At 27.8% G+C, this 14,937-nt stretch overlaps 1 protein-coding gene across 4 annotated transcripts in view; it reads left to right on the top strand.

Annotated features, from left to right (window-relative positions):
* Window positions 1-7,980: 7,980 nt before the first annotated feature.
* LOC117178064 overlaps window positions 7,981-14,937 on the top strand; it is a 374,841-nt gene continuing 367,884 nt past the window's right edge. For all 4 annotated transcript variants that reach the window (XM_033369287.1, XM_033369286.1, XM_033369285.1 and 1 more), the window contains exon 1: window positions 7,981-8,606. The gene's annotated coding sequence lies outside the window, so the exon portion shown is untranslated. The remainder of the gene's footprint in view (window positions 8,607-14,937) is intronic.

The following is a 14,937-nucleotide window of genomic DNA, read 5'->3' as shown; positions in this document are numbered from 1 at the left end:
ACTTTATGATTGCCAATATTTCGAAAATTATTGTCTTTGCGGGCATAACGAAATTTTTTCTGTGAAATATGAAAAGGAGGTACAGAAATTTTTTGCATATTGTCAATTTTCAACATTTTTACAATTCGCAACATGATTTTGAAAAAAATCGAATTTTCTCTTCTTAAATAATTTTATTAAAGTTTTTATTCGCTCTCTTTTTTCGAAAGTCCAAAGACATTGCTTTCATCTATATTTATAAATTATAAGTATATTCTGTGTTAACTTGTCGCGATCATATATAATTTAATTCTTTTTTCCTTCTTTACTTAGTATAAATTTTATTGCAACTGTGCTGAATTTATTCATTGTCGCATGATGATTTAAGGTTTTCACGTGAGCAATTTTTTCCAAGAACCTAATCATAAAACTTTAAATTTGATTCAACCAAGAGTGCCAAATTTTTACTGTTTTTTTGTTGTTGTTCAAAAGTAACTTTTCGAATCAGTCAATTTGACTCACTGATGAAACCAGCCACTTTGAATGATCTAATCAGTAACTCCCACTGGTCAAATTAGTCATTATTAATTATCTAAATTGTAATTTTCATTGATTGAATCAGACATTTTATATAGTCTGATCAGTAGCTTGCACGATATAAATCAGTAATTTTGATTGATCTAATCCTTAACTTTCATTAAGTAAACCAGTCATTTCTGATCAAGTTTAATCATTTATTAAACTGATTTATTTGTAACTTATAGTCGAATAGACAAATCAGTAACTTTTATTAACTAAAGGAAGGTATTTCATGTGACTAATTGATTCAGCCAGAAAACTTAAAAGAGACACTAAACTAATATATAATGAACTTTATATAATGTCTAAAATAAAAAAAAGTTTACGATGATTTCAAATACACTCTAAATTTATATCATTTAAAATTTGACTGATTAAATTAATCAATCATTCTTTAGTTGAAAAGTCAATCACTTCTACTGACACACTAGTTGTTTTAAAAGATGAATCAGTCAATCGAAGTGACAAGTGACTGATTTTCATTCAGTGAAAGTAAACGATTTTCAGTCAACGAAAGTAACTGATTTGTCTGCTATACAAAAATAGTACAATTATTTCTAAATTAAAGTATCTTAATCAAATTTGTAGATTTTGATAAATGATTTAAATGAACTATAAATGTCTAATTAACAAATTGAAAATTACAGATTAGATTAGGTCAAAAAAATGACTGATGTATTTAGTGACAGTTACTGATTCGATCAGTAAATGTTATTTGTCTAAACTGTTTGTCTGTATTGGTAGAAAATAAATATCCTTGGTTCAAAATTCATCTTTTTTGTAAAATTTAAATGTTTTTATATAACAAAAAAAATATTTTTGAAATTAAATATCAAATATTAATTTTTTTTTCGAATTAGTGTTTCAATTTTTGGTTAAAGCTCGATCTTTTTCTGTAGAAACTTTTAACTATTTGTTTTAAACTTCATGCATTTTATTGAACATTTTTCTTTTTTGGCAGAAAATGGGTTTTTTGCACTAAAAAATAATCTTTTTCGTTAAATTCAATTCTTTTTATTTCAAATAAAAATATTTTGGTTCGAAATATGAAACCTTTTTCATTTGATATTGAATTTTTTTAGTAGAAATATCAATTACTTATTGCATTTTTCATTAAAAATTGATCTTTTTTGGTTGAAAATTTATTTTTAAAAAAAATGAATTAAATTTTTTGCTTGCAAATTAATTTCATTAACTGAAAAAGATTTATCCATTTGGTTAAAGATTTATTTAGTTTCGACATTCAAAGTTTTGTCTTTTTTAGTAAAGAAATAATATTTTTGGCGGAAAATTCATTATTTTTAATTCAACTAGGGTAGGTTGAAACTTGAAAAATAATGTGATTCCTTAATAATTTATATTTTTTAATAAAAATCGAATCTATTTGGCGAAACGATCATTAAAAAAAATTAAACTACTTGATTAAAACTCGAAATGCCTTGATAAAACTGCATTTTATTTGTTAATTATTCATTATTTTAGTTAAAGGTTCAACTTTTTAGTGAAAATTTAATTTGAAACAAAAAATTTGATTGAATTATAACAAAAATTAATTTCGTTAAACAAAAATTTAACAATTCCTCTCTTTTGTTTGAAAATTTATGTTTTTTTTTAGTTTTAAATTCAACAATTTGGTTTGATATTTATTTTGTTTTAACATAGTAAGTTTGTGTTTTTCGGTAGAAAAATAATTGTTTTGGCGGAAAGTTCACTTTGTTTTTAAATTCAACTAAGATAGGTTGAAAGTTGAGAAATAATTCAATTTTTTAATCATTGTTCATATTTTGTCATAAAAGTATATTCTAATTGACGAAAAATGTTTTTTTTTTATATATATAATTAAACTACTAAAGGAGTTAAAATTAGAGAAATATGATTTTAAGTAACATTGCAAAACTGCTCATTAGAGACAGATTTATGAGAATTGCGAAAAGATGAAAAAAATAAAAGAGACAACCAAACTACCTCGCTCTCCTTTCTTTCTTATTTTTATCTTTTATACTACCAGGATTCAACATGTTTCGAGGCCATTTAGGCGTCCTCATCAGGAAAATTTGAATAGGAAACTAATAGCGAATATTTTAATGTTATGCTCATTTTTCTAAAAAGTGGAGATAAATTTGAAGTTACTTATCAAGGAAATATCATAAAATATTATTCAGAAAATTATTTCTCTCACTTTAACTCTTTTTCTGCAGTTATGTTACTAAAAATTGTCTTTCTTGAATATTTGTTAAAAAAATCTGCTGTGGCGGTGATTGTGAATTCTCTTTTGTTAAACCTCCTTCGGGCTTAACGAACACATTCACATCACGTATCTTGTAAGAAAAAAAAATTGAATTTTTCAATTTTAATAGTAAATTAATAGCAATTATTTTTATGTTATGCTAATATTAATTAAAAATTAAGATTGAATTTGAAGTTACTTATTAAGGAACTATTACAATGATATTTAGAAAAATATTTCTCTCATTTTAACTCTTTTTGTTCAATTATGTTACACAAGTTGACTTTCTTGAGTATTTGTTTTTAAAAAATCTGCCGTGGCGGTGATAGTGAACTCTCTTTTGTTAAAGCTCCGTAGGCTGTAAAAAACACATTGTCATCACGTATCTCGTCAGAAAAAAAGAGTTAAAATTTTTAATTTTAAACGGAGAAAATTAGCAAATGTTTGTATCTTATGCAAATATTAATTCAAAAGCAGGATTTAATTTGAAATTCTTCATTAAGGAAATATTTTAATGTTATTTAGAACAATATTTCTCTTATTTTAATTTTTTTTATCAATCATGTTACACAAATTGATTTTCTTACGTATTTGATTTAAAAACTCTGCCGTGGTGGTGATTGTGAATTCTCTTTTGTTAAAGCTCCTTCGACTGAACACATTCTCATCATTTTTATACATCCAAAAATAAAAAAAAATCAACTTTAAAAAAAATAATAATAAAATAAAGAAAAACGGAATAAGATTAAAAATAGAGGAGATTTATTTAAGCAATGTTTTCACAAAAAAACAGTTGCTCTTTTAACTTTTTTCATGTCACGCTTGGTTTTGAAGACAATCTGCAAATGTGAATTTTTTTTATTGATTTTCTTTTTCATAAAAGGCCAGGGCAAAGATTTTTTTTTATCGGGAAATATTTTTAAGAGACCACGTATATAAAATGAGAAATACAACTATTGGTTTTGTTCCATTCAGATAATAACATTTCAACCGATAAATTAAAAAAGAATACAATTGTAATTATTTACTTTTTTTATTTTTTATTGCGGGTTTTCTCGTTTCAGATTTCGATTCACTTTTTAAATGTCCCCGATATTTAATGTTACCCGGTAACCAAACATTTTTTCATTACTTTTTAGTCAAGAGTTTAATTTTAACATTTAAATTGATAAATTATAAAAAATTATTCATTATAATTACAAATATGAAAATTCATTCACACTTAAAGTGTCGTTATTTGACGAAAATAACCAATTTAGAAGCCCGAAAAAGATTCTACTAGAATTCGGTGTCATCCGGTAACACGGATTTATTTTTAGAAGAAGTCTATTTTGATGTGGAGTTTCTAAAAAAAGTATGCATAAAAACATGTCACACCGAGACATATGTTTGTTTATTTCAAACAAACAAATTTCTTTGAATCTGCTTTGTTTGTAATAAACAAATTTTTACTTTAATTAAACCAAATTTATTTGAATTCAATCAAATTTCAAATTGATTGGATAAGAATTCTTATTAATATTTCAACTAATAATTATTAATAATAGAACAAAAACTATATTTAAGATAAACGAACATCTGTTTGATCTTATAGCAAAGAAAAAATTTATTTGAGATTAACAAAGGATTTGTTCCATTTAACGAAAGTTCGTGCAACTTAATTTTTTTTTATCGAAGATTTATTATATGTTGAAAATCGATCTTTTTGAGTTAAAAACTCAAATATTTTGTTAATGAATCATATTTTATATTAGAAAATCCATTTTTTGTCTAAAAATCAAGTATTTTGTTGAAAATTTGTCATTGTTGGTTAAATCCCACTGTGTCTTTTATATATTTTATAACAATCTATTTTTATTTAAATATAAACTATTACATTTTTCGTTGAAACTTTAACTTTTTAGGTTCAAGATTCAAGTCCTTGGTTTAAAGTTGAACTAGGTTTTTAAAATTTCTTTTTTTGTTGTTGTTGAAGATTTATCATTTTAGTTGAAAATTCCTTGTGGATTGTTGTAAAAAAGTAGTGTTTTAAATTAAAAAGTAAGTATTTTGTTGAAATATTTACTGCTTGGTGGTCAATTAACTTTTTTATTGAAAATTTATACTGTCGAATTTGAAAATCTACAATAATTTGGTGTAAAATTCAACTATTTGCTACAAAATTGAACTGTCCTGTAGAAAATTCATTTCTTTTTTTAATTATTGATGCACAATGAAAATTTATCTACTGCATTTTCTGTTCAAAATTGATATTTTTGTTTCAAGAATTTGTATTTTTTAGTAGAAGATTAATCACCTTGGGTGAAAACTCAACTATTTTGTTGAAAATTTATGTATTTTGTTGAAAAATCGTAATTGTTGGTTAAATCAAACTGGGGTTTTCATTAGTTTCTTTAAAAAATAAATTATTACATTTTTCTTATAAAATTCAGCTTTTTAGGTTAAAAATTCAAATCCTTGGTTGAAAATTGAACCCATTTCTTTTTAATTTAATTTTTGGTTAATGATTCTTAATTTTAGTTCAAAATTCCTTGTCTTGTTTAGAAAGTAAGTTTGAACTGCAAATTTAACAATTTTATTGAAAAATGAACATATTAGTTGTAATTTACGTTTTTTTTTTAAATTTATATATTTTTATAAAAACTCGTATTTTTGGTAGAAAATCAACATTTTTTTGTTAAAAATCAAGTATTTTGTTAAAAGGTCATAATTGTTGTTTCAATCTGTTTTTGTTCAAATATAAACTCTAATATATTTTGTTTTAAATTTATGCATTTTGTTAAAAACTTGCCTTTTTTGGTAAAAAGCAATTTTGTCGTACAAAAATCAACTGTTCTGGTGAAAATTGGTAATTTTTGGTTAAATTCAATTGTTATTTTTTAAAATTTTGTATTGAAATATAAGCTGCTATATATTTTATTTTAAATTTAGCTTTTGAGGTTGAAATTCAACTCCTCGGTTGAAAGTTCACTATTTTCTTCAAAATTCATTTTTTGGTAGAAAATCAACTTTTTTGGTTAAATCTCAAGCATTTTGAATATCTAATTGCTTTTTTAAAATCTTTTTTGTTAAAATATAAACTATTTTTTTGGTTAAAGATTCACAGTTTAAGTAGAAAATTCCCTATTTTTGGTTAAAATGTAAGTTTTAAATTAATTGGTTAAATCCAATTGTTCAAAAAAATTGTTTTTGATGGAATATAAACTATTACATTTTTCGTTTTAAATTAATATTTTTAGATTGCAAATTCAACTCCTTGATTAAAAGTTGAACTATACTTTCTTAAAATTGAATTTTTAAAATAAAAATTCATAATTTTAGTTAAAACTCCCTTTCCTTTTAAAAAAAGTAACTTTTTAAATGAAAATTGAAATATTTCTTGAAATTTCAACTCGTTAGTTGTGAATTTCGTTTTTTGTTGAAAATTCATATATTTTGTTGAAAAATCATCTTTTTCGGTAGAAAATCCACTTTTTTGGTTAAAATGCAAGTATTTTGTTGAAAATTCGCTAATCTCTGATTAAATCCAACAGCTTTTTTAATTTTTCAAACTCTTATCATTGAAATCAAAACTATTACATTTTTCGTCTTACATTCATCTTTTCAAATCTAAAATTCAACTTGTTGGTTGAAAGTTGTACTATTTTTTAAAAATTTCATTTCTTTGGTTCAAGATTTATAATTTTAGTTAAAAATCCCCTTTTTTCGGTTCAAAAGTAATTTTTTAAATAAAAATGTAACTATTTTGTTTAAAATTCAACTAATTAATGGTAAATTAATTTTTTGTTGAAAATTTATATTCTCGGATTCTTCAAGTGAAGATTAATTAATTTATTTTAAAATGAATTCTCCTCGATGAAAATTTATTTTAGTTCAAAATATTTAGAAATGAAAAAAAATATAAACTAAAAATTAATGAAATAGAACTTGTTTCTTCGTTACATTCATTGTTTAAATTGTTTAGTTGGATATTTATGTAATTGGTCATAAATTCTTTTCTTTTTCTTGGAAAATTAATCTTCCTGGATTCAAATTCAACTATTTAATGTAGCTGTCGTGTCAAATGTCAGATATCTGAAAAAATAGTTTTTATATAATTTTAAGAATGAAAATATTATTACTGATGTCACTTCAAATAAAAAACCTTATTTTTGATAAAAAATGTTAAAATTTACAACAACAAAAAACATTAATTTTAATCATGTTTTGTGAAATTGAATTTATTCTGAGCTTCGCTTCTTACCAATTTTAGAAAAATGATTGCATTTTAATATAAGACGGCTTATTTTTCCGGGAAAACATTCTCTACAACTCTACTGTTTCCAATTTTGAAGTAAATTTTTCTATGTTCTATTTGTTGAGAGTTCCTTTTTTTGGCAGAGAGAATTAATCTTTCTGGTTAAAATTTTATCTGTTTAGTTGAAAATTTTGCGAAATTTGGATTTTGTAGAAACCCTCTTTAATTGCCTAATTAACCTCAAACTTGAAATTCCTTTCTTTCACTCTCTTCAGAAGTGATATGACTCGAATTGATTCAAGTGATTGCAAAAACAAAGAATAAGAAATTCCCGCAAAGAAAAATCCCTGAGCCTAAATTCTTCGCAAAAAATCCGACCTTCCATCTGCAGAAACTCCAATATTCCGAAAACTCTTTTCTTCCTCACTCCTATCTATACTCTATCCGCTATCGTATTCCAGGATCTTTCTTCGCCCTCTGCGCGGCATCGGCGTGGGCATAAAGAATTTTCGGTTTCCTCCTTCTCCCCCCAACCCCCTTCGTCCGGCGAAACAAGATTACGCCGATGTATAGTGTACAGTATATCCTTCTCGCTCCCCTCGCCTCGATTCGGCTTCGCTACCACCCACCCGATGTGTGTTGTGTGTCCAAACCTAACCCTGTTGCCGGTTCTCGTTCTCCAGGCTCACACTCGCGAGGCTCGCTCGGTCCGCCACTGGAGGGGAGAGTCTCCGCGCATGCGTCCACTCGCTTATCGAGCCGTGGAGGGGTCACAAGGTGCCTCGCTCTTATCTATGTGCGTGCGTCCGTGAGCACTCCCTCCTGTCGCTCCGTCTCGCTCAGTCGCGTAGCTCGAGAGAGAAGGGAAGTCTGCTCCTTGTGGAGGGGGAAGGCGCTGGAGGAAGGAGCAGGAGGGCGCTGGCGTCGCTGTCAGACAGTCGCTGTCGCGCCAGGCAGGACCCCGCTAGCCGAGCCGAGCAGTCGCAAAAATTCCGTCGTCTAACCAGCATCGCTCGCATATACCTTTTTCACCCTCTGAACCGCATCGAGGCTTCCGTCAGCTGCAATATTCTAGTACACGTTGTCCCAAAAGCTCGGCCGGTCGGTCCCTCGCTGTCTCCTGCTTGTTTCAGACCGTTCGCGAGTTTGTGTGTGGGTGAAATTTTTCTTTACGTTCATCGTGGAGAGACACCGAGGATCGAAGCTTGCTGCTACTGCTGATGCTGCTGCTATGAGTTGGGAGAACTGTGCTTTTTGCATCCGGCGTCGTGAGTGACAGGAAGGAGGGAATTATTCAAATCAAAGTAAACACAGAGTTATTTGTTCTTCGCAAATCTTCTCCATCGGACGTGATTATTCGTGTCAGTGTTACAGTGATCAAATCAAAGCCGAATTCTCAATTCCGAGTACCTTTATGTTACGTCGGACCGTCGATTTGATAATCGAAAGTGAATCAAGTTGGTGTTTTCGTTCCGATCTTAGACAGGAAATCGCTCACCAAGAAAAGCGAGACTGTTTGACCTCGACATAACCTTTCACGGCGACATCGTGGGCGAGATCTCGGACCTCGTGTTCCGGCATAAGGTATTATCTACATTCCATTCGCATATTATCTAAGGTTATGTGCGCATCGAAAATGTGTCTGGAGCTCCGAGTTTTCCGGAATTTTCCTCCGGATTTCGAGGTTATGTTGGCAAGTTGTTTTTCGAGTTTTCCCGGCGAAAACTTGGAGGATGTATGTTTATACGTCGTGCACGCATCAATGCTGACACACGCTGTCCGGCGCAATTTTCTCACGCAGCTAGAAATTCTCGCTGACGACGTGTGCGTGTGGGTGACGTCATCGGTCGCGATAAACGCGAGTTTCCACAGTCGTGGGCAGGAGTAGCGAGCCGCGTTGCCACCTCCGCAATTACTTTTTTCCTGAAAGTTTTTTTTTAGTGTACTAAAAATTACTTTCAACTTACTGCAATCTTGGTTAGTTGCATTTTTATGACCTTTCGGAAAATTGTTTTTCCTAACCTATAAAACACCATTTATATCAGGCTGTCTTGTTTCTTTTCTTTTGTTATCGGAAACAATGGAAGGTTCATATCGTACTCAAAGACATTGTAGATGAACAATAACGTCTTGAATTTTTTTACAGTTTTTCTGGGGTAATTCTAAAAGCTTGAATTTGGACATTTGTATTTTTAATTATTTAATTAAAAGTCAACAATTAAGAAAGTGTGAATTATTAATGTGTGAACTATTTTAATTGAGGTGCTTCTGAAATTCATCATTTTTGAGGATAAAACGGATTAAATCGTTCTAAATTAAGTAATCTGGAATTCATAATTTAAACAAATTTGAAATGAAAAATTACTAAATGTATTAGCATAATTTTTTTAATGCTCATGATGTACAGATATCACTTATATTGAGTAGAAAAATATAAAAATCTAAAGTAGATTTTAATATTTGAGAGTTAAGGATTTCAAAAAGCACTGTTTGTAAAAATTAAAAAAATTGAATTCCGAATATAAACTGAGTATTTTAAATTTTGAATGCTTCAATGGGAAAATTGTTCAATTTTTAAGCCTTAATTTTGCAATCATAATTGAAAAAATGTAAATCACTTCAAATTTCAATTATTTCCGTAAAATAATTTACTGCCATTTGCACATATATGATTTTCTTGATGAAAAAACTACCTGTAAATTAAAGTTTATAAGTAAAAAAAAGTCATAATCCATGAGATTATATAATATACTTCCTTTGTTTATTACTTCTTTTTATCACTAGTACTTTTAAAAACATGATTCACATTGACATCTTAAAACTAAAAATAAATTATGACCCAAAAGTATTATTCTATACTATTTAAATTTTTCATTATTTTTCTGAATATATATTTAGATTAAATTCTGTGGACTGTAAAATTTATTTTAATAATGAAAATTCAAGGAAAACCCAAATTTAGACATCATTTTCGGTATAAGTTAATACGAAAAATTTTAATATTTCTAAACTTAGGCTAACCCAACATAAATGATAATAAGAGCCAACCGCATAAATTATAATAAATTGGGGGAGTCCAAAAGCTTCATCCCTCTTTCCATCCAAATAAATTTACATGAAAAGTTGGGTGTCTTTTATAAAGTAAACAAAGGAAAAGTGATTAAAAAATCAAATACGGATTGTGGTAAAATGATTTTTTCGAAATATTTTTTGTTACAATAGTTGAAAATAAACTAATACTTCAGTTAAAATTGTAAAGTAGTGATAATTTTGTTAACTTTTTAGCGTTGATGTTTCTTAAAAGTATTATCATTTAATGAAAAAAGGAAATACTTTCGTAAAATGTTCGGAACATAATCACTTTTTTATCCAATTTTTTTTGCCTCAATTCAGCAGCACTTCAGCTCGAAAGTAGACTTTTGCTTTATCTTTAAATAGTGATGTCGATTTTACAGAATGTTTTTCGATTTTTTGAAATTTTTTTCTTTGTTACCTGTGGCTATACTTTCAAATAATGCAGTATAATACTTGAATTTTATTTACATTCTTGAACTTTCACATTAAACATCAGTCGATCTTTTGAAATTGCTAAAAAAAGTTCCTCGTTTTGTGAGCGGAAAACCCGCTGATTAAATTACAAAAATTGTCGATACCTCACCTAGTTATAATAGCCTCGAAATTTCCACTATCACTATTAAACGTGTTAAGTTTCCTTGCCTTCATATCCTGCTTGCAACGCACCGTTGAATATCCAGCACAATTGGGTTCGATTGTGACCGAGATAAAGATCGCTTCAATCAAATATTTGCAGCGAATAAAAAGAATTATTAATAACAGTGACGTCACGTTGAGTAGGTGCGAAGAGTGGAGAAATACACACAAAACGGGAATTTTTGTAGGCCGGGAAATGACAGTGAATTAATTTTTTTATCGGGAAACTTACAGATTTTTATAGGAAGATTTCCCGAATTTCATGATTCGCGCGTTTTTTCTAATTTTTGATACTTTCCAGTAAGAAAGTATATAAGTTTTAAAGTGTTCAGGATAATTATAGTTTAAAGGGTCCAAATATTTTTCGTAATATTTAATATTCTGCATTTTTGAACAGTGAAAGTGACAGTGATTTTTTTTTTATTGAAATCAAATTTTTTGTTATTTATAAATTTCATATTAAAAGCCTTGATAGTCAGTTTTCAATTGAATAATTTTAGATGTGACTATAAATTGATTTGGAATTGAAAAGCTTAAAATTGTTTCATTTCAAAAATTGGGATCATGTTACAGCGATCTCCTTTTTTTTTTAAATTTTTTACTTTTATATATAATAAGTTGAAGATTTAAACAAATAAATTATTTCAAATTCAAAAATATTTCAGTGGAAAATTTTTCAAGCATAGATACTATTTATAAAGGAGATTTTAAATTAAAAATTTAGTTTGGAATCTATTTTAGTACTATTTGAAATTGTTACATCAGTAATTGAATAAGTTTGGTTATTTTAAATGGTTACAATAAAAGAGTTCTGAATTTTCATGTTGACTTCTAAATTTGTATTTTAGTCTGCGAAAACGATTTAACATGTTTTTTTAAGAAACAGCTTCTTCAGTTTGTAACAACATGAAAGCCAAAATTTCATCCCCTCAAATTGAATAAAAAGCATAAAAACAAAATTCTTTGTCTCCCAATTTGATAAAAAAAATTGACCTTTCTTCCAAATCAACAAAAATGTTAAAATTAAAAGATGATTCATCTAGCAATTCATAAAAAAAAATTTAACACAAATTACTTTTTTTAATCTCTATAAAAATAATACATTTTATTATTTAATATCGAACAAAGAACATTGAAAAAAATAGTTAGTTTTAGGTCGTCAACATTTTATAAATTGGAGGATGGATTATTTCTTAATTTTTACATTTTTATTGAGTTGGAAGGTATTAAATTTTCGGTTATATTAAAAAAATTACCTTGAAAGATTAAAATATAAGGAATGAAATTTTTGTATTAATTTAGTGTTCGAATTTTAAAAGAAACATTTATTTTGTATATTTTTTGTTGAGTTAGACAAGGCGCAATTTTAGTTTTTAATTTTTCTTGAACTGGCAGAAGGAAGATTGAAATCTTGGCTGTATCTCATTCTGCAAGGTTGCCAGATAAGCTATAGATTTTTCAACTCCTTTTTAAAGATTTTTCAGATAAATATTCAATAGAATCTTATCAAGATTCGTTGCTGTTATTTATTTTCCTGTAATAGTCATTTAAACTCTGAAATGACAAAAAGATCATTAGATTCTCTGCAATGACGGAAGTGAAATTTCGCTTAGCCACAAGCCTTTTTTATTCGAGTATTCCATTGTTAAACACACGTATAAATATTGAAATAAGCGGTTATAAGTCTATTTTAAGTCAAGGCCTTAAAATCTGTTTTCAATATGTTAATTTTGAAATACAGCTTTAAAGCCCCGTAATCGAGTTGCAAATAAAGTACTACTTTATAAAAACTTGACCAAAGAATATTTCCATTTTTCGTTTCATAATGTGAGGCAGAGATTTTAAGGTTTATTTTGTGAAAAGCTAAAATGAATAAAGGTTAGCGTCTTTCTTAAAAAGTCCCAAAACATTAAAAGTTTAAATTGTTAGTACTAAATAAAAGAAAATTTGATGGAAAAGTAAAAGATTTCGAGCGAAATTAAATGCTATTATAAATTTGCGATTATTTTTTAATTGTTCGAATACAAAAAATTAAGAATTTTTGTATTGAAATAAATAAATTTCCGGTACGTTAACATTTTTCACGGCCAGTTACATTTAAAAAATCGAATTCTAAAGCTAAAAAAGTTCAAACGCTTAATAATTTACACGTATAAAACGGAAGCTACTGACACTTTTCAACTGAAATTTTTTTTATTAAGTGTAGTTAAATTGCCAAATTATTAATTATAATTTTTTATATATTGTAGTGTTGAAAAATTCAGATTTATTTACAAAATTAAAAATTTAAGTTATCATTTTCAATGTTCTAAGTTGAAGAATTATTAATTTAAAAATTGTTTAAATTATGTCATTTTAAGCTACAAACATTAAAAATTGAAAGATTAAATTTTCTATAAACTGCTTTTTTCTTCAATTAAAAGTAAAATTATTTTCATTTTAAATAGTTTAAAAATCCCTAAAATGTTTTAATATCTTGAAACATCTACATGGTTTTTTTTTTACATTTTTTCAAATTTCAAGGTATTTTTAAAATTTCGTCAGAACTTATGAACAGCTTCTTAAATGATTCGACTTGTTTCCAAAATTCTCCTAAATTAAAAAAAATCCTCTTTTTAGGATAAAACTGCAAATGTTTGGTTGAAAATTAACTTTTTTTTTTTTGTTGATAATTCATATTTTCGAGTTCAAAATTTATCTTTTTTTAATAGAAAATTCGTCTTTTGGATAAAAAAAGTTTTTTCATGTGAAATTGATATATTGTTTAGTTAAAAATTCGCCTTCTTTGTTAGAAAACGAATCTTTTTCTTTTGAAATGTGCTCTTTTTTTCTTTAAAGTGCAACTGTTTGTTTGAAAATTTAATTAATTTGCTTAAAATTCGTTTCTTTTTTTGTTTAACTTTGTTTTGTTTTTTTTTAGTTGAAAATTCATCTTTGGTAGAAAACGAAACTTGTTGTGAAATTTTTTTTATTAAAAATGCAACCATTTGGTTAAAATGAACTTTTTATTTGAAAATTTAAAAGTTTTACAGAAAAATCTTGAATTTTGGCCGAAATTGAAAAAAAAAAATGGTAAATTGTGAATATTTCTCATTCTTTTTGAAATTATTTTTGTAAAAAAAAATTATTTTTAATTTTCCAAGGAAATGTTTTTCATTCTTCGGAAACCTTTCAAACCTTTCAAACTTTCAAAAATACAGAATTTTAAATTAATTTTGAATTTTTTCAAAACTTTTAAATATCTCTTTAACTTCCTCTAATTTTTCCTAAGAATAATAGGTCTAATAACTAATAGAAAAATCGTTTCCGGAGAGTGTATTTATATACGTTCTTGATAAGTATAAATGAAATTGTTCAGTGTGGACAAAAAATTGAATTTCGAACAAGCCGGCTCGAAATATCCGGTATTTTGCATACCCCTAATTATTATCTCCTGAAAACAATTGCGAAAGATGGGTTTTGAAAAAAGTTCAAGGGTCAGTACTTAGGTTCGGCGAATTTCGAATCATTGAAGGGCGTGTCTTTCCGACACGTCGACATTTCCCCCTAGCGACCGAACCATTTTATGCGCCATTAAACCCTCCGCCAGGTTCTTTCTTTTCGCATCTCCTCTTAAGATACTGCAGAGAGAGGAGAGGGTCTTGGATGAAAAAAGAAAAGTCGCGACCGGTTTCTCACTAGCGGTCATATCCAGCAAAATCCAGACAAACATACGATATATATATACGATACAGCCAAATTATTCGTTAGAAGCGAGAAAAAAAGTTTTTCGAAGTCTAGAGGAAGAAAGACGTATAAAAAAAAAGGTGAAAATGAGTACTCTCATTCGAGCTTAACACTTTTTGCTATGTATCGCTTCCAATGGGTTGCGAGCGGAAGCGTGGAAGCCAAATGACTTCACCGGCCTCGTTACGTAAGACATGATAATAAGGCGCTTGCTTCGCTGCTTCTACTGCCGTCATAAAAAATCTACTTAATTTTTTTTCTTTCTTTTTTTGTCGGCACTTCCTTTTATTGTAGCGAAAAAAGTTCACAACTATGATAATTCCGATTTTCTTTAAATCGGTTCCAAAGTTTTTACTATCATATTCATTCAAGGTTGTTATTATTACACCATTAAGCCATTTCCCTTTCGGTGTAGGCGTGACTCACTCGGCAGGGGAAAGGAGTAGTGTGTGGATGGGATAGAGATTTTTCAGATTGA

This window comes from Belonocnema kinseyi, chromosome 8 (assembly GCF_010883055.1).
Source record: "Belonocnema kinseyi isolate 2016_QV_RU_SX_M_011 chromosome 8, B_treatae_v1, whole genome shotgun sequence".
Taxonomy (NCBI): domain Eukaryota; kingdom Metazoa; phylum Arthropoda; class Insecta; order Hymenoptera; family Cynipidae; genus Belonocnema; species Belonocnema kinseyi.
Note: the sequence above shows the minus strand (reverse complement) of the source record. Positions and strands in the feature narration are given on the sequence as shown.